This window comes from Musca domestica, unplaced genomic scaffold (genome assembly GCF_030504385.1).
Source record: "Musca domestica strain aabys unplaced genomic scaffold, Musca_domestica.polishedcontigs.V.1.1 26, whole genome shotgun sequence".
In the NCBI taxonomy this organism is placed as follows: Eukaryota; Metazoa; Arthropoda; class Insecta; order Diptera; family Muscidae; genus Musca; species Musca domestica.
The window spans coordinates 2,605,558-2,627,183 of NW_026712283.1; the positions used below are offsets into that span (position 1 = coordinate 2,605,558).

The 21,626-nt window shown below is 38.1% G+C and overlaps 1 long non-coding RNA gene across 1 annotated transcript; it reads left to right on the forward strand.

Moving 5' to 3' along the window:
• The first annotated feature begins 13,312 nt into the window (after positions 1–13,312).
• LOC131803035 (uncharacterized) lies at positions 13,313–14,998 on the forward strand. The gene is made up of 3 exons (XR_009342451.1): positions 13,313–13,358; positions 13,423–13,513; positions 13,577–14,998. It is a non-coding gene; the product is annotated as an uncharacterized LOC131803035 (long non-coding RNA).
• Positions 14,999–21,626: the final 6,628 nt, after the last annotated feature.

Here is a 21,626-nt window from a genome sequence, read left to right on the forward strand (position 1 = left end):
GACGGTGATGATGATGATGATGAACTGGTAGAAGAATGCATGCATGACAAAGTAATGATTTTATTATGAAGGTAAGATCCTGGCAATGCGCTCCATTCACAACTACATGTACACACACATACATGCATAGGTATGTGTAGGTAATGTTATTGTTTTAGTAAACCCAAGACACATGAATAAAGTTTTCTTCATTTGAGGCATACACGCTGCACCATCGGCTTACATTCTTACAGTTACATACATTAGTGATGCCCACAGCAATACCAGTGCAAAACAACAACCTCAGCAACAGCAACATCACAAAAGAAAATAGAACACAAATACATTCATTTGAAAAGTTTCTGTGGCCACAAAAGATATTTAAGATGTTTTGGTTTCGTTGGAATACACAGAGAGAAATTGAGTTTTTAAGGGACTATCAGGACTAGTGTGGACCATCAAACGTCGATTTTTATACTCTCTATCATAGTATGGAAGGTATATGGAGGGTATATATATTCTTGATCAGCATAAAATTGAAAATGGGCCATGTAGGTTTACGTCTTCGTATAGCCCCCATATAAGGGCACCTCCCGATATGCTGTATTTTGATGATTTTAGCGACATTGTTTACCGGAATTGTTTCAAATTTGGTATTTGAAGTTCGTAATGGATACTACAGCATAAGATAGAAAATGAGCCATGTAGGACCACGTCTTCGTATAGCCCCTATATAACGGTACCTCCCGATTTTCGGTATTTTGATGATTTTAGCGACATTATTTACCGGATTTATTTCAAATTTTGTATTTGAAGTTCGTAATGGATACTATAGCCTATGCCAGAAAATTGTCTGTGCAGGTCCACGTTTTGGTATAACCCCCATGGTATCTCCCTATATTCGGTATTACATTATAAACAGATTTTTTTTTAAGTTTCGCATTTGAATATTGTAATAGCTTATGACAAAAGTTACTTATGCAGGTCCACGTCGTCGTATGGACACTAATATACGGCTACATTCGAATTTTTTTTTAATTTTAACAGAATTTTAAATGGATTTTTTTTTTTTTTTTTTTTGAAAATTGCCTAATTTGTACAGAATGGTGGAGGGTATTCAAAGAACTTACAGCTTCTTTACTTGTTTTTATCGAAAATGGTAACCCTCATGCGAGTCGATAAAGGGGGTACTATTTGTCCCTTTTTGAAAAATGGTTAAAAACTCCCTTTAAACGGAAGCGTAGCTAGTCAGAATATTCTACAAAATTTTTGGTCATAAAATTCAATTATAGGTCCTAGTAGACGTCAAAATTCTAAATCTTACGTAAACGCCAACAATCGATAATTGTACTGAAAATACTGTACTTTATCTAAGTTTATACAAAAATCTCCTACAAAACATGAATCTAGAAGGATGATCTCAAAGAAAAAGCCGGAAAATATTTCCCACTGTTTGGTAAACAATTTTTTCAGGGCCTTTTTTAAGTTGACGCTTGGAAGTCACATAAAATTTCCTCTTAGACAGAAGGTGTCAAAAGAAGAAATATTCTACACAAAATTTCACCATAAGCCTCAGAATAAAGCAAAAAAAAAGTCGGAAATAGCATCAAATTTTAGAATAAGTTTAGATTTGTTCGAATTGGTCACCTTTGGCACGAATTATGGCCTTCAAACGGTCAATGAAACCGTCACACGCTGCGTGAATGTTGCTCTGTGGTATTTTGGCCCATTCCCGGCGTAGCGCTTGGTTGAGGGGATCGACACTTTGGTATTTTTTAATGCCAACCTTGCTTTCCAAAATACTCGGAACACAATAATCCAACGGATTGGTATCCGGAGATTTTGGTGGCCATTTTGCGCTGGAAATCAAATGAATGAGGTTTATTTTGTAACCATATTTGGGTGGCGCGTGCTGAATGCGATGGTGCCGAGTCCTGTTGGAATGTCCAAGGTCTGCGGCCAAAATGTTTGCGTGCCAAAGGCTTTAATACACCCTCCAGAATATGGTCGCGATAACATCCGGCATTTATGCTGATGCCTCGGTCGATTAATACGAGCGGAGAGCGACCATCGGTTGTTATGGCGGCCCACACCATCGCCATGGACGGCGCTTGAATTCTGGTGGTCAATCGAAGGTGCACATTTTAAGCTGACCTCTTTGGCAAGTAAACACCATAATTTTCTTTGTTTTCAAACTGCTGGACAACGAATGTTTTCTCATCGGAGGAAATCAAATTCGGCAGTTCACCACTTTCGGCCAAGCCAAGCAACTCTTAAGCTTTTTTGAGTCTATTTTCTTTCTGTTGTGGTATAAGTTCTTGCACTTTTTGGAATTTCAAAGGCTTTCCCCGAGCTTTTCTTTCAATATTTGCCGAATGGAATAATGCGATATGTTCAGCTCACAATCGATTTTTCAGCCACTGCAAAGCGTGTCTCGATCAAGTCGCTTCTTTATTTTTCGAACCATTTCTGCTGATGTTGCTGTTTTCTTCCGACCACTTCCTTGAGGTTGGGCTAGGCTACCAGTGTTACGGAAACGAGCGATGCTTTATTCACATTTAAATGCTGGAGTGCTCTAACGATAGCCACTTTTGGTTTCCCAGCCAAATATAAAGAAATCACTCTATCATGCTTGAATTCCATCACGAACAACTTTTTTCTGGAAAATTCTCACCAAAATAGTTTTGTACACTTGTAAACTATATAATGAGCTGTCACTGGAATAGTTTTAACAGCTGTCAGAAGAGTGGCTTAGAAATGACAGCAGTCTGAAGTTGGTTGCAGTTTTTTCATCCCACCCTGTATATAAATATTTTTGTTTTTTTTTTTTTAAGACTATATATTTAAGGACATTTACTGCCATAAGCATGGATTTTTTAGAAATATATCTGGAGGGACAATCAGGTCTATAGACAGGAGGCATGGGACTATCACACCCAAATACGAGAATTTTTATTCTTCAAGGACAAACATCCTTCCGTTGCTTCAAATAATTTTTCTCACTGCATTTTTTTTTTTTGAAATGGGATATTTCTCGGATTTTTCATTTCAAAATTATTTACCTCAATTTTTTTCTTTTAATTTCTCCTGATTTTTGCGCAACAAAGAAGTGCAAAAGCATTTCGTGCATAAAGTTTGTAATTTCATTAAAAAGTGTTAATAATAAATGATGAGGCCACACAGAACATCACTTATGTGTGTGAGTGTATGTTTCCTTATGCCTTTGTGTGTATATGTGAGTAAATAGATAGGTCGAGTCCTTGTTGATATTTGGTCCACGATACCTTTCATGTTCACGTTCTGTAATAATAGACGAAGAAGAAGAAGCAGTAGCATGACCAAAAACAAGAACAACAACAACAGTACATTATGAAAAATTTCCTGCTACATTTTTCTAATTTCAAATGTTATTCTCCGAGTCTTTGTTGCGAGGCCCTCGAAATGCCCAAGTCCGCACCTGGACACCCAAAAAAATTTTGCGTGGAGGGTTTTTTAGGGGAGACCATTTTTGCCTTCGTGGCGGTCTCCAAACCACGGGTGAATTAAATTATTCCTAGCTTCCGATGTGCCTTTAAAGATGGGGAAGCTAGGAAGGGCTAGATGTTAGTAAGGGTGTTAATATTTAGGTTTTGGTAGGCACTTGCTGCGGGTAACACTTGTCATTGTTAGCCATGCCTTGTTAGTAATGTTAGAATTGTGCTTGATATGCAGGCTATTAAAATGCCTGTGATGTTGGTTGGTGGCTGGCAAAAGATCTGAGGCCACGTTTTATTTTCTTTGGGGGATCGTGGGGTTTTAGTATTGCCTGGGAATGGTGGCCAGGACTTATATTTCGGCAAATACATTACCGGGGGGAGAGTGTCGGGGCAGCCAAAATTCTTGCAGTGAGCCCATATTACATTCCAAGGAAAGTGATGTGTGTTCACGAGAAATATGGCCGGCTCCGATACTCCGCCACCAGAAAAACCGCTGAAAAGAAAAAAAGAAATAATTAATAAATATAAAATGGTTTAATTGTAGAAATATAAAAATAAATTGGAACGACGCAAGCTAATACTACCACCGCCAAATACTAATGCCAAAAACAATGACAGTTGTCAGATGGCTATGAATGACATTCACTACGAAGTGATAACCCAAATGGAATTGGTAATGGAACTTAAGCAAAGTAGAGACGGTGTTGCCGATGTGGAGTTAAATACTCTTAGATAGCAGTCGCGAGAAAAATTGTGACTCTTAATTTTTTTGGGCAAATATGAGTATGAAAGTTTCACTAGACAGAGACCATTTCTTTAATTTAGATAAGGATAACTGGTGTCTAATGAACAAAATGTCCATCAGTGGAAAGCTACAACGGCGCACTGAAAAGGTTATAAAAGAGAGTAGCCAATGAAGAGAGGTTAATAGTTAGAAAATTGGTGCTGAACGAGAAAAAACGTTCATACTGAAAATTGGAAGTTCAGTGAAAAATATTCATGACTATTAAGATATTAAATTGAAAAAAGAACTACAAATTTAAATAAAAGGTGATAATTGTGTGAAAATTAGTGAAAAATGGAAAAAAAAATGATTAACAAGTCTTTAAAATTAGGTTTGCTTGGAGGATTGTGTGATTTTTGTTGGTCTTTGCGGTGAACCCAGTGGATAAATTAATTAATAAGTGTGAGGCGAAAGCCATTGAGGTAATTATTAAAAGTGGCTAAATTCTTTTAAGCCAAATATTAAAATTCCTATTTCTTGGATAGGCCAGCCACGTTTACACACGACAGCGCAACAACGAAAGAAAAGCGCTATCTCTTGGGTGAAGACCAAACATCACAAACATTATCCCGGTATTGCAAAGGTAGGAAAATATAATTTCCCAACTTTTTATAGCACCAGTATATCTGCCCCACCGCCATCTACGGGACAGTGGCTATACAAGCATTCCACGTGATCTCGGTTCAGCACCACTTTATTCCTATAAAGAAAAAATTGGCTGTGTTAATGATCCAAGACACAATAGGATCCACACATATATCGACAAACTGTCATAATTTTACAAGGTTTCCAAGGTGGAAGATTTTTGCTATTACCACGATTGGTGCAGAAGAAAAGAAAAAGCCTGGAAACAAAATTCTAAGTGGCGCAAGTAGTAAAATTAATGAATAAGAAGTTAGCGTCACTATTCTTAACTACAATTTTCATCTAAAAACGATTTTTATTGACCTAATATTAAAATTTTTTTTTATCACATTTAAAATCAAAAATTATTCCTGTTATTCCTGTCAAAATATTATTCATATTTAGATTTAGTTATTTGTATTGACTTATTTTATTAGTATTATTATTTATGTTTATTTGTTTGTTACGTGTCTAAATTTTCTTTTTTTCAGCATTCTCAAAGCTAAGGTTTCAATATAGTTTTTTTTTTTTGTTCCCCATTAAATTTCTTCGCAACAGAGCTCTTTTGTCGAGGTTATTAGGGTGGGTTTGAAAGTGTTAAAAGTATATATATTAAAAACCACGTTCATTGTGGATTCGGAAAAAAAATAGCTTTGCGAGTGTAATTTCAGTCTTGTCTATTAATGTTCATGGAATTGGACATGAAATAAACCTTTTTTTTGAGGTAAAAGATTCATGGTCAAAAGACCGTTCGTTATTTAATTTGGCAAATAGCCGTTAAAATTTTAAATTTCCTAACAACCCTTTAGCAGGAATAAAACAACTATTTAAATTTTTATGTGATAATTTTTTTTAGATATTTATTGTATTTTTATTGTTGTAAGTTTTTTTTTTATTAAGCATAAACGACTTCTTGTTAGGATTAGTAATTCTTTTAAATAATAATAAAAAATGATTTGAATGTTTGTCAAGATTAAAAAGATGACGTGTTAAGTTAGCTAAAGAGGAATTAAGGACGAGGTAAGTGGTGGATGTGGGCGGTTTGTGGGGTCAGTTAAGTAAAGAAGAGGAGGTACTGATCATGGTTGGGTGGGCATGATATTGGTCATCGGTTGGGGGTCCAGTATAGGAGGTGATGCATCGTTGTGTTAATGTAGTATTCAGTGTTGTGTCTTCATTTTAATTGCTGCATGTCAGGAGTAGGGGTGACGGGTTGGGACCACACCCAGAGAGGCGACCAAGCTAGTCGGAGCACATATGGACATGACCCCCTACTACAGCGCATGTAACAGTATGGCGCCCAAACTAGAATGTAATTCGGATGCAAATCCGAATGTTGTAAAGAAGTGTAGGTCAGCAAAACACTTGGTAATAGTCCAATATTTTTTTTTCTGAAATAGCCCAACATTTCTCCTCTCACGTTTCGGTATCCCAAAGTGTTTTCACTCCATAGCCAGTCTGGACATGAGCTAGAGTGTTGTATGGAGTGATGCATTTTGGAATACTGAGTTAAAAGAGGTGAAATGACATATTCAAAACTGGAAAGGATTTGGCCTACAGTGCATGAGTTTGCAAAGGGTAGTTGCAAATCGTTTCCAGGATTAAATGTTAACTTGTAGTGTTAGGTTTTAATTTGTTCTGTGAGCCTGTTTAAACGTAAGGTATCCGTCCTAGTAAATTACTAGGATCTGTTGTATCTGTCCATGTTGAACAGTAAATGGGTGCTCGTATCACGGTGCATCATGTCACAAAGCAAATTTGGGATTTTTGTTAATATTGTGTTTAAAGTTGTTCTATGCATCACCACCTAAACATACCTTTTTGGAAGACCAATTGCAACTGCACACATCACATCTCGTCTGAAATTCCTCCTATATTAAGAAAAAAATTGATATTAAAAAAAAAAAAAACACTAATTAGATTAATATAATAAAATAGGTTATAGTATACCCCATATATTTTAAATCGTCACAGCATCATTGGGAATGAATATAGCCACTCGGTCCAAAACTAAAGAAAAGAACAGAAAGAGAGATAGACCTGGATTATTTGATTTAAATAGATCGATAGCAATTGAGAATAAGAAAAGGAAAGAAGATACTAACTCTGAAATGGCGGAGGGAAATACCAACGATCAGGGTCAAATTAGGGATATGTCCCAAACCATTAACGTTAGCTCTCCGGTAACAAATTCCCTGGGTCCAGTGTATCTGCAAGGGGCTGTCGGTGGTGACCCTCAGGCCAGCGCAGTGCCTACTGCTGGAAATCTTGGAGTGAATAGAATACTGGAAAATAAGATCCAAAACCTAGCAAATGAAATGGATGATATAAAGAAAACGTTAATAAATTTGACCAAAGTTATAAAAGAAGGTAATAGAATAGGAGAAAATCGTAACCCAGTGGCGGAAGCCCCAACATATAGTGCCGCAAATGTAGCTTCCAACAGCAGGGATGTAATTTCCCAACAAAATGAGAATCTGGGCCAATTGCCAAGACACCAGTTGGTTCCTAATATCTATACAGCAGCACTAGATCCGGCAAAAGGTCCAAGGGAAATAGCTTCTTCTAGGGACAACTCCATGCCACAGGTCAATTCCGGACAGAATGGGTCGAGTAGACAAGATTTGGTTCAGAATAACCACCCGACCCCATTTGACCCAAGATTATTTAGAATTAATAAGTTAGGTCTTCACTTCGATGGGAGTTCGTCTGGACTCTCCGTGGAAGAATTCGTATATCGGCTAGAATACTTCCAGCGTCAATATCAAATACCGTGGGCTGAAATAATACGCGATTTTCCCCTTATACTCAACGGAAGGGCTGAGTCATGGTATTGGTTGTTTGAGAAAACAAACAAAATCCATGATTGGGAGGAGCTCAAATACAGTCTACTGAGCCAATACCAATCCTCAAAGACTACTGTAGAGTTGATAGCCGAATTAGCCCAACGAAAACAACAACCTAATGAGTCCATAGATGCCTATTTTCATGTTATGGGTCAGATGAGGGCAAAGTTGGTACAATCAATAAGGGAGTTTGATATGATCAAAATACTGAAGAGAAATATCCGAGAAAATGTTAGCCGTATTGTATACCCCATTCAAGTCTCTTCAGTCGAACAGCTTCGCATAGAATGCAATGAAGCTGAAAAGAATTTCCTCAGGAGAGAAAATAGACCTTACGTTCCACCACCATCTCGTCCACAAAGGCAGGTCAATGAGGTTGATTTTGAGGATAATTATTATCAGGGGGATTATAACCAGAATGAAAAGGGATTTGAAGAAGTTGATGCCCTACAAACAATGAGGCAACGTAACCCAAATATCGGGTGTTGGAATTGCCAGAAAACGGGTCATACCTTCAGAGAATGTGAAGCAACTACCAGGACCCTATTTTGTTATAGGTGCGGAAAGCCTGGTATTAAAACACCTCAATGCGATATTTGCCAACAGGGAAACCGGAACAGGGGCGTGGACACTACGGGGGGGCCACGTCCAACTGCAAACCCCTAAGTGTATTAAAAGGGTCTTCACATCCGCCTACTAAGCCTATATTAGACCATATATCAAAAGCCAATGAAGCAACCTTTGAACCTAAGATGAGGCATTATACACCGCTAGAGATTCGTGAGAAAAATTATGAGAAGGTTCGAGCACGAATTATGGGTGATAGCGAGGTCCAACAGGGCAATAATTCCAAAATTAAAAAAATCCGCCAAAAATTTAGAAATAAGCGTAAGGAGATGAATTTAGTGGTAGCGTCAGTTGAAAAATATGGTGGTAGATCTGATCCAAGATTATTTGCCGAAGTAGAGGTCCAGGGGACAAAAATTAGGGGTCTGTTAGACACCGGGGCTTCAGTCAGCATCCTGGGTAGAGGGTGTAGAGAATTTTTGGAACCTCTCGACGTCACCATAAGCCCAATTTTTACTAATGTAAAGACTGCCTCTGGCCACCAACACAGAATAGTGGGAAAAGTAAAGTTGGATTTAAAGTATAATGATATAGTGAGAGAGTTAGAGTTGTATCTATGTCCCGACCTGGAACAAGAATTGTATCTGGGTATAGACTTTTGGAGAGAGTACAATCTAGTACCCACGATTATTGAGGCTAGTGAAATAGATGTCGAGAAGATTCAAAGGGATATCGTGGATGATGAAGCCTATAAGATGAATCCCCATAATTTATCGCCCCAACAACAGCAACAATTAGATGAAGTCATAAAGAACTTTGACACCTTTGAAAACAAGGGTTTAGGTAAAACCACTCTCGAAAAACATAGCATTAAGTTAGTAGAAGGAGCAGAACCTGTTAAAGATCGTCATTATCCGCTATCCCCAGCTGTCCAAGCTATAGTGTACGAGGAAATCGATAACATGCTCCGGCTCAATGTGATAGAAGAGAGCGAGAGCCCATGGAGTAACCGTACCACTGTAGTCCGGAAGCCGGGGAAAAACAGGTTCTGTCTCGACGCACGCAAACTAAATAAATTGACAGTGAAAGATGCGTACCCACTTCAAAATATTGATGGGATATTGAGCAGGATAGATGAAACGTACTTTATAAGTAGTGTCGATTTGAAATACGCCTTTTGGCAAATCGAACTTGACGAGGAAAGTAAAGCCTGCACTGCGTTTACAGTGCCCGGTAGGCCATTATACCAATTTAGGGTAATGCCTTTTGGGCTCTGTAATGCAGCGCAGCGCTTATGCAGACTTATGGACAAAGTCATACCTCAGCGTTTAAAAGATCACGTTTTCATCTATCTTGACGACCTCTTAGTTATCTCGAGTGGATTTGAAGAACACCTACAACTATTAAACGAAGTGGCAATGTGCCTGAAAAAAGCCAACCTAACAATAGGAATGGAAAAATCCCAATTTTGTTTCCAGGAACTAAAATATTTAGGTTTCATTATTGGCCAAGGTAGATTGAGGACAGATCCGGATAAGATTAAGGCGATTAAGAATATAAAAATACCCAGAAACCCACGCGAAGTTAGGAGCTTTCTCGGAACCGCGGGCTGGTACCGCAGGTTCATAAAGGATTTTGCAACAATATCTGCACCTTTGACCGATAGTCTCAAAAAGTCAAAAAAGTTCGAAATTAGCAATGAAGGGATTAAGGCATTCGAAAATTTGAAAAAGGCCCTCACCTCAGCCCCCGTACTACGCCATCCCGACTTTACTAAACACTTCTACATACAATGCGACGCTTCGGACTATGGCATAGGGGCCGTTTTATTCCAGTTAAGCAATAATAAGGAAGAACACCCTATAGCCTTCTACTCGCAGAAGCTTAACTCGTGTCAAAGAAACTATAGCGTGACCGAGAAAGAGTGTTTGGCTGCGGTGATGGCGATTCGAAAATTTAGGCCTTATGTGGAAATGATGCCTTTCACCGTGATAACCGACCACGCATCCTTAAAGTGGCTAATGTCCTTAAAGGACTTGAGTGGTCGATTAGCACGGTGGTCACTTCAATTACAGGCATACGACTTTGAAATCGAACATAGGAAGGGATCAGAAAATGTTGTGGCCGATATGTTGTCTCGAGCTCCTGTAGATAAGGAGGTCGACGAACTGAATATGGAAGAATTTCTAGACTTCGAAACAACAGAATTCGAAAGCGAAGAGTACCTTGATCTTATAAAAACCATCAATGAAAATAGCCAACGATTACCGGATTTAAAGGTTAACGACGGGATGGTCTACAAGAAAAGTCTTCCAGATCCATTAATAGAGGATGAAATTCAGTGGAAGCTGTGGCTACCAACGGGGATTACCCATGAAATCATTGTCAAGGCACATACATCACTTACGGCGTGTCATGGAGGTATAACCAAAACCCTTGAAAAAATTAAAAGATTTTTCTATTGGCCAAACATGGCGAGTCAGGTCAAACAATACATAAAGAATTGCCAAAAATGCCAAGAAGCTAAATCTAGCAACCAACATTTAATGCCAGATATAGGAAGAGAAGTGGTTACCGAAAGACCCTTCCAAAAATTATACATCGACTTCCTAGGAAAGTATCCAAGATCTAAAAAAGGGAATGCCTACATTTTTATTGTTGTCGACCACTTCTCGAAGTTTACCTTTTTAAAGGCTATGAAAGAAGCCACTGCCGCAAATGTTGTAGAATTTTTGGTGGAGGAAATATTTCATAAATTTGGGGTCCCCGAAGTGATCCATAGCGACAACGGGGCCCAATTTGTCTCTAAAACTTTTCAAGCTATGATGGACTCTTACAAAATTAAACATCTAAAGACCGCATATTATGCCCCTCAGTCCAACGCTTCTGAGCGGGTTAACCAGTCTGTAATCACGGCTATAAGAACCTATCTAGAAGAAGATCACAGAGACTGGGACCTGTATCTGAATGAAATCGAATGTGCATTGCGGAACTCGATACATTCGGCTACAGGAGTTACGCCATTCTTCGCGATATACGGGTTCCACATGTTTTCCAGTGGCCAAGATTATAGCCTGGCTCGGAAATTGATGTCTATGACAGAGCATGAGTTGTCTGGTTTACAGAGACATGAAAAATTAGGCCTAATTCGTGAAAAGGTCAAACAAAATCTCCACAAAGCTTATGAGAGAAGCTCCGAGCGATATAATAGGAGGGCTCGAGTCGTAAAATTTAGACCAGGCCAAGAGGTATATAGGCGGAATATTGTCCAATCCGATTTTTCAAGGAATGTCAATGCAAAATTTTGCAAGAAATTCCTGAAATGTCGGATTGTCAAGCCTATAGGAGGAAATATGTACGAGTTGGAGAATCTTCAAGGACAGCCTATTGGCGTTTATCATGTAAAGGATATTAAATCATAATGTGCAATATTAACTGAACCTGTGATACTTTTAGGACTAAGCATGTATGTTTGTGTTGTCCAAATAGTTTTAGGTTCAATTTAATAGTGCAATATAGTGATTTAATAATACCTGTGATAAACCAGTACCTGAATATGTTCGTGAATGTCTCCCATATACACCTAATTATACACTTCCCCGAATTATACACCTCTATTTATACCTCTAGTCTAATATCCCTATCGTGATTATACACCCATTGAGTAGTATGACTAATTCTATAGATATATCGAACTCACCCTTGGTCCGTTACAAATCCAAACCTAGTTCCTGTAGCTCCAAATGATAGGCCCAGAAGTGATATCCGAAAATCCAGCCCTGGAAAGAAACAAACCGGTCACCAAGTATCGGAACATTCAATTACAAATACCTATTAATACTTCCCTAATCTTATTGCCCGGCTCATCTCAGGGCGTGAGAATTCCCCACGTTGGACTTGATCCAAACAAATGTAGCCACGAATCCATAGGCCCTCAGCACACCATCTCTGGCGGCAGTTTTTGCCAGTGATGGAGTTTTGTTGCGAGGCCCTCGAAATGCCCAAGTCCGCACCTGGACACCCAAAAAAATTTTGCGTGGAGGGTTTTTTAGGGGAGACCATTTTTGCCTTCGTGGCGGTCTCCAAACCACGGGTGAATTAAATTATTCCTAGCTTCCGATGTGCCTTTAAAGATGGGGAAGCTAGGAAGGGCTAGATGTTAGTAAGGGTGTTAATATTTAGGTTTTGGTAGGCACTTGCTGCGGGTAACACTTGTCATTGTTAGCCATGCCTTGTTAGTAATGTTAGAATTGTGCTTGATATGCAGGCTATTAAAATGCCTGTGATGTTGGTTGGTGGCTGGCAAAAGATCTGAGGCCACGTTTTATTTTCTTTGGGGGATCGTGGGGTTTTAGTATTGCCTGGGAATGGTGGCCAGGACTTATATTTCGGCAAATACATTACCGGGGGGAGAGTGTCGGGGCAGCCAAAATTCTTGCAGTGAGCCCATATTACATTCCAAGGAAAGTGATGTGTGTTCACGAGAAATATGGCCGGCTCCGATACTCCGCCACCAGAAAAACCGCTGAAAAGAAAAAAAGAAATAATTAATAAATATAAAATGGTTTAATTGTAGAAATATAAAAATAAATTGGAACGACGCAAGCTAATACTACCACCGCCAAATACTAATGCCAAAAACAATGACAGTTGTCAGATGGCTATGAATGACATTCACTACGAAGTGATAACCCAAATGGAATTGGTAATGGAACTTAAGCAAAGTAGAGACGGTGTTGCCGATGTGGAGTTAAATACTCTTAGATAGCAGTCGCGAGAAAAATTGTGACTCTTAATTTTTTTGGGCAAATATGAGTATGAAAGTTTCACTAGACAGAGACCATTTCTTTAATTTAGATAAGGATAACTGGTGTCTAATGAACAAAATGTCCATCAGTGGAAAGCTACAACGGCGCACTGAAAAGGTTATAAAAGAGAGTAGCCAATGAAGAGAGGTTAATAGTTAGAAAATTGGTGCTGAACGAGAAAAAACGTTCATACTGAAAATTGGAAGTTCAGTGAAAAATATTCATGGCTATTAAGATATTAAATTGAAAAAAGAACTACAAATTTAAATAAAAGGTGATAATTGTGTGAAAATTAGTGAAAAATGGAAAAAAAATGATTAACAAGTCTTTAAAATTAGGTTTGCTTGGAGGATTGTGTGATTTTTGTTGGTCTTTGCGGTGAACCCAGTGGATAAATTAATTAATAAGTGTGAGGCGAAAGCCATTGAGGTAATTATTAAAAGTGGCTAAATTCTTTTAAGCCAAATATTAAAATTCCTATTTCTTGGATAGGCCAGCCACGTTTACACACGACAGCGCAACAACGAAAGAAAAGCGCTATCTCTTGGGTGAAGACCAAACATCACAAACATTATCCCGGTATTGCAAAGGTAGGAAAATATAATTTCCCAACTTTTTATAGCACCAGTATATCTGCCCCACCGCCATCTACGGGACAGTGGCTATACAAGCATTCCACGTGATCTCGGTTCAGCACCACTTTATTCCTATAAAGAAAAAATTGGCTGTGTTAATGATCCAAGACACAATAGGATCCACACATATATCGACAAACTGTCATAATTTTACAAGGTTTCCAAGGTGGAAGATTTTTGCTATTACCACGATTGGTGCAGAAGAAAAGAAAAAGCCTGGAAACAAAATTCTAAGTGGCGCAAGTAGTAAAATTAATGAATAAGAAGTTAGCGTCACTATTCTTAACTACAATTTTCATCTAAAAACGATTTTTATTGACCTAATATTAAAATTTTTTTTATCACATTTAAAATCAAAAATTATTCCTGTTATTCCTGTCAAAATATTATTCATATTTAGATTTAGTTATTTGTATTGACTTATTTTATTAGTATTATTATTTATGTTTATTTGTTTGTTACGTGTCTAAATTTTCTTTTTTTCAGCATTCTCAAAGCTAAGGTTTCAATATAGTTTTTTTTTTTGTTCCCCATTAAATTTCTTCGCAACAGAGCTCTTTTGTCGAGGTTATTAGGGTGGGTTTGAAAGTGTTAAAAGTATATATATTAAAAACCACGTTCATTGTGGATTCGGAAAAAAAATAGCTTTGCGAGTGTAATTTCAGTCTTGTCTATTAATGTTCATGGAATTGGACATGAAATAAACCTTTTTTTTGAGGTAAAAGATTCATGGTCAAAAGACCGTTCGTTATTTAATTTGGCAAATAGCCGTTAAAATTTTAAATTTCCTAACAACCCTTTAGCAGGAATAAAACAACTATTTAAATTTTTATGTGATAATTTTTTTTAGATATTTATTGTATTTTTATTGTTGTAAGTTTTTTTTTTATTAAGCATAAACGACTTCTTGTTAGGATTAGTAATTCTTTTAAATAATAATAAAAAATGATTTGAATGTTTGTCAAGATTAAAAAGATGACGTGTTAAGTTAGCTAAAGAGGAATTAAGGACGAGGTAAGTGGTGGATGTGGGCGGTTTGTGGGGTCAGTTAAGTAAAGAAGAGGAGGTACTGATCATGGTTGGGTGGGCATGATATTGGTCATCGGTTGGGGGTCCAGTATAGGAGGTGATGCATCGTTGTGTTAATGTAGTATTCAGTGTTGTGTCTTCATTTTAATTGCTGCATGTCAGGAGTAGGGGTGACGGGTTGGGACCACACCCAGAGAGGCGACCAAGCTAGTCGGAGCACATATGGACATGACCCCCTACTACAGCGCATGTAACATCTTCTTGTATAATGAAAAACATTTTTTCTTCACTTTTAATGGTAATTTCAATTTGATTCGAAACTTTTCGTGCGAAAGTTTGCAAAACTAAATTTGTGAAAATAAGGAAGGTAGGTAGGTAAGAATTTCAAGGAAGTAGAAGAAGATGAAAATGAGAAAGAAGATGTTGAAAATTGTGGAAACTTATGGGCGAAGAAAAATCGTAGCTACCCTATATAATGGGAAAAGGAAAGCAGGATCTAAGGGTTGTAGATATTTTTTTGAAAAGAACACATACTATTCAGAAAAATGAATGAACGCTTTATAGGCTTGATTTACACTTCTCATCAACTAGATACCATGTATATAAACATATATATATATAGGGTGAGATGAAAAACCTGCAACCAACTTCAGACTGTTGTCATTTCTAAGCCACAGCTGTTAAAATTATTCCAGTGACAGATCATTATATGGTTTATAAGCGTGCAAAAGCATTTAGTGAGAATTTTCTAGAAAAAAAGTTATTCGTAATTTGTTTATATTTGGCTGGAAAACCACAAGTGGCTATCGTTAGAGCACTCCAGCATTTAAATGTGAATAGATCTTTTGTGTCTCTTACCAACGCTCGTTAGCGTGATACTGGTAGCGTAGCCCAACGTCAAGGAAGTGGACGGAAGAAAACAGCAACATCAGCAGAAATGGTTCGAAAAGTAAAGAAGCGACTTGATCGAAAATCGCTTCGCAGTGGCCGAAAAATGTCCAGTGAGGTGAACATATAAATTCGGCAAATATTGAAAAATGAGCTCTGGGTAAAGCCATTGAAATTCCAATATGTGCTAGAACTTATACCACAACAGAGAGAAAATAGACTCAAAAGAGCTTAAGAGTTGCTTCGCTTGGCCGAAAGTGGTGAACTGCCGATTACAAAACATTCGTTGTCCAGCAGTTTGTAAACAAACAAATTAATCGTGTTTACTTGCCAAAGAGGTCAGCTGAAAATGTGCACCTTCGGTTGGCCACCAGAACTCAACCGCCAGCCATGGTGATTGTGTGGGCCGCCATAACAGCCCATGATCGCCCTCCGCTCGTATTAATCGACCGTGGCATCAGAATAAATGACGAATATTATCGCTAAAATGTTCTGGAGGGTGTATTAAAGCTTTAGGCACGCAAACATTTTGGCCGCAGACATTTGACATTCCAACAGGACTCAGCACCATCGCACTCAGCACGCGCCACCCAAGAATGGTTACAATATGAGGTTCCTCGCTTCATTTCCAGCACACAATGGCCACCAAAATCTCCGGATACCAATCCGTTAGACTATTGTGTCTGGAGTATTTTGGAAAGCAAGCTTGGCACTAGAAAATACCAAAGTGTCGCTCACGTCAAGCTAGCGGTTCGCCGGGAATGGACTAAAATACCGCAGAGCAACATTCGGACAGCGTGTGACGGTTATATTGGCCGTATGAAGGGCATAATTCGTGCGAAAGAATAGGATTCGAACAAATCTAAACTTCTTCTAAAATAGAACAGTGTGGCTTGTTTGTTCGGGATACCGTAGTATTTTGCTGTTGCAAAATGGCCAGGCTTTATCCCTTTTTTTTTTTGTTTTTATAAAAACAACGTTTGTTTATTTGTGGGGAACGATGGTAATGTTTACCAGGGGGTAAGGCAGGGAATACCTAGGTTTCGGAAAGAGCCACCAATCCTCATCAGTTCCCTTGTTTTTTGTCTGGGATATTCTCCCCAGAAGTTATTTTGAAAATAACTTCTATGACAAAAAACATTTTTTACCCAAGTGACGAGATCGTAAGCTCAATAGAAGAGGAACCAAAGAATTAAATAAAACTAAAATTCTTTTGGAAAGTCTTCTAAATCTTACAACCGCACTTATAAACATTTACATCTTTCTCCACTTGTTATGCTTTCGTTAAACCTGAACGAAGTAGCATAACCATGTAAGTTGGTTTTGTCTGTTACAACAAAAACCCCTTCGTCGACCGTGCCTTGTCTATTAATAGAACAGTGTGGCTTGTTTGTTCGGGATACCGTAGTATTTTGTTGTTGCAAAATGGCTAAATTTGATACAATTTCTTCTAAAATTTGATACAATTTCGACATGTTTTGCTTTGTTGCAGTTATTTTTATCTCACCCTGTACGGGAGCTATATTTAAATTTTAAGCAATTATCTCCAATTTCGATAGGGTTCTTCCTCGGGTCAAACAAATGACTTGTGCAAAATTTGATCTGGATCGGGCAATAAATGCGAGCTGTACTTTGTTTATAAAAAAGCATGGACAGGCATACGGACGGACCTGCATATATCGACTCAGAATGTGATTCTATGCAGATTATCAAAAGGGACTATGGGTCTATCTCGTTTCCTTTTGCTTGTTACAAACAAATGCACAAATACATAATACCCTGACCACCTTGTGATGTAGGGTGTAACAGGACATGTTCCAAATCTTTCAAGGATGAATTGTACATATTCGAAAAATCCTAGGTCACATTTGAGGTCCTGGTTTTTCCATTATAAAATTGTGTCTTGCAGAAACCTATACCTCCCAAAATATTTAATCTACAGATAAAAAACCGTCTTGGCAATTTTTGTTCCAAACATAAAAGTTATGTAATTGAACGGTGTTTGGCGGGAAAATTATTAAGAACTTATTTCGAGAACATTTAGATTTGACTTTTGAGAAGAGTTTTTGAAGGACTGTCGGAGCTGCAAACGTGCTGTGCTTCAAAAGTGGATTTATGAGGGTCTAACTAAGTCGGCATAATCCTTCTCCTTCTTATAAGAGAGAGACAGAGATAGAGAGAAAACATCAGAGTATTATCCATTATTTTTCTTCTTCTTCTTTTGCCCATTTACGTTGGCCTCTGAACTTTGCGATATTCTATTAGACACAGTAGCTATGGCTATGGAATGCTGGTGTTTTTAATTAAACGCAACAAAGTCCAACGAACGGGAGGCGAATCAGGAATCACAAAGAAGAAAAAACCAGTAACATTTGCCTTTTCACAGCTTGCATTTGGAAAAATATACAATCATCAGGGCAGCTTAACGCCGAAGAGGTGTTGAAAAAAATTTGCAATTGCAGTTTAAGTTCGATAAAGTTTTTTAATCCTGAGAATTTTTGAGTTTTAAAAGGTGTGGGATTAAATCTCTTAGAAATGGGGTGCAATGATTGCAGGAGTCGCCGGTGATGTTAAGATAATAGCGTAAAAGGAAATTTTTGTTATAAATAGTATAAAGCTAAACTATATAGGTGTGGGTACATAAGCAGCTTCAAGTCTTTGCATGACATATTTTGTGCCACATCATAAAGGAATGCCAGAGCCGCAATCGAATCCTGCCGCCATTTCCCCTTATAATCTGACATTAATGTGCCTACCCATGATGCCAAGCTGCTTATGTACCCTCACCTTTAAGCAAATAATTCTCAATAGTTGCTCTTTTCCAGAATCTACTAGTTTTGCCATTGTTTTCGATATCATAATGGAAAATCGGTTATAGTGGTAAAACATTTTACATTCTTGCAGTTCTGGAACAGAACAAATTTTTCTTCCTTAATAAGCTGAGATTATTTTATTTTCACTTAATCCTACAAATCTAAAAAACCTTACTTATACTTGACATCAATGTCTCCCTTAAGCTGAGAGTACATGGCTGGCTGGCTTAAGTCATCGACTGGCTTCTTCGGAAAAGAACCAAGGAGCCTAGGTCCGAACTAAGTCAACCTAAAACTCCTTTGTTCCTCTACAAAGAAGCCAGCCGATGACTTAAGCCAGCTAAATAAGCGCTTTATGTATTCCCACCTTTAGATACTAAGTCCTGAGCTTGACGGCTTGATTCTATCCCGTAGCTGTCATTCCAAATTTTTGATTTTTAATCACAATCGTTATTCCTTTTCAGAACGTGCATCATATAGGCTTCGAATCTTAATAAAAATCCTTGGGTAAGATGAAAAAACTGCAACCAACTTCAGACTGCTGTCATTTCCAAGCCGCTCGACCGACAGCTGTTAAAATTATTCCAGTGACAGCTCATTATATTGTTTACAAGCGTACAAAAGCATTTTGGTGAGAATTTTCCAGAAAAAAAGTTAGTCGTGATGGAATTTAAGCGTGATAGTATGATTTCGTTAGAGCACTCCAGCATTTAAATTTGAATAAATCTTTTGAGTCTCGTACCATCGCTCTTTTTGGAGATTCCAACAGGACTCAGCACCATCGGCACTCAGCAAGCGCCACCCAAGAATGGTAGAAAACTAGGTTCCTTGCTTCATTTCCAGCGCACAATGGCCATCAAAATCTCCGGATACCAATCCGTTGGACTATTGTGTCTGGAGTGTTTTGGAAAGCAAGGTTGGCACTAAAAAATACCGAAGTGTCGATTACCTCAAGCAAGCGCTTCGCCGGGAAGGGGTCAAAATACCGCAGAGCCGTGTTACGGTTTCATTGGCAGTTTGAAGGCCATAATTCGTGCCAAAGGTGACCAATTCGAACAAATCTAAACATATTCTATTCATATTTTGCTTTCATTTAATAAAATTTGACAAAAAAAAATAAAAATTATGGCTTTTGGCTTTGTTGCAGTTTCTTTTATCTAACCATGTAATTTGACATTAATGCGACTATCCATGATGCCAAGCTGCTCATGGACCCTCAACTTTAAGCAAATAATTCTTAACAAGATTTTTTTCCTTGGTTCAAGTTGCTTCTGATGTACTTCCATTATATCCCAATGAGTTTCTTTGGATGTCACTGTCGCCTTGAGAATATTTTTGCTGACTGCATCCGAACCTTATTGAAAATTGTATTTGAACTTTCATTTTCATTCAAGCCGCTCAAATTAGGATGGCCAAATCGGAAGTGTCATTTTATGACTTCTTCATTAGATCTTGCAACATTATAGCACCTATTTTGTACCGCTTTTGAGTTCTCGTAAATGTACAACACGTTCTTTTTAAAGGCTATCATTACACACTTATTTTGATTTTCTCAAAAATTTCAAGTTAGGAATTTTAATTCAAATAAATTTACCTTGAATTCGTTCCACCATGAGAATTTCCTTCGGAGATTGCAGTGTATATCGCATATTGTTTTTTTTTTCAATTATTCAATTCCTATAAAATTAAAGACCCCATGTCTTCCCCTCTCCCATTACTTCATTATTTCAAAATAATTTTCCAAAGTATTGCCACCCGCCCAATTTTACAGCCTTTTCCCCTATTTCAATGCCCCTCTCCACGAGTATATACATTACAATCAATCGCAATCTTGCAAACTAAACATCAATACCAGCAGCAGAACAAGCGAACAAACTGAAAGTAACAACAGCAACAATATGCTAGAAAATGTAAAAAAGTACAAAACAGAAACGAAAGGAAAAACTTTCATTTCGTTTGTTTAAAACAGCCAATTTTCACAAGTTCCGCAAAATGAGCATAGTTTGCTTACACTTCTTCCTAACCGGAAACAAATGTCGTCGCGTACTTAATATTATTCAAAAGTTTTGCCGAGTTTTCTTTCTTTTTTTTTTTGTTCGCCGTTGCTTTTCTCGATGGCGAAGAATAAACAATGAAACTAAAAGCATGGAACAATGCTGATCAGGAATCGACGTCACACAGTTTAGGCTATGTTATGGAGCAGACCATCGAACTTGAGGGACACCTTTATCTGGAACTGGTCCTGGCGTAGCTTAGTAAGGCTGGAAATACATAAAGAGCATATTTGGCTGGCTTAAGTCATCGGCTGGCTTCTTCGTAGATGAACAAAGGAGTTTTAGGTTGACTTAGTTCGATTTTGGCCCTGGGCTACTTTGTTCATTTCCGAAGAAGCCAGCCGATGACTTAAGCCAGTCAGATAAGCGCTTTATGTGTTTCCAGCTTAAAGCTGCTATCAGACAATAAATGTGAGAATTGTCACGCTTTGTTGACTGGCTTAAGTCATCGGCTGGCTTTTTCGTAGAAGAACCAAGGAGTTTTAGGTTGACTAAGATCGATTATGGACCTATGCTCCTTTCTTCTTTTCCGAAAAAGCCAGCCGATGATTTAAGCCAGTCAAAAAAGCCTCTTATGTATTCTCACCTTAAGGGTTTTACACATATGCTGTCGTTTTTATTTTTCGTGTGTACAGGGTGAGACAAAAAAACAGGTCAAACGCCATAATTTTTACATTTTTTTTTAATTTTATTGAATAAAAGCAAAAAATGTCGGAAATAACATCAAATTTTAGAATAAGTTTAGATTTGCTCGAATCGGTCACCTTTGGCACGAATTACGGCCAATGAAGCCGTCACACGCTGCCCGAATGTTGCTCTGCGGTATTTGGGCACATTCGCGGCAAGCGCTTGCTGGAGGTGATCGACACTTTGGTATTTTTTAATGCCAACCTTACTTTCCAAAATACTCCAGACACAATAGTCCAACGGATTGGTATCCGGAGATTTTGGTGACCATTGTGCGCTGGAAATGAAGAGAGGAACCTCATTTTGTAACCAATCTCCAAGGTCTGCGGCCAAAATGTTTGCGTGCCCAAGGCTTTAATACACCCTCTAGAATATTTTCCCGATAATATTCGGCATTTATTCTGATGCCACGGTCGATTAATACGAGCGAAGAGCG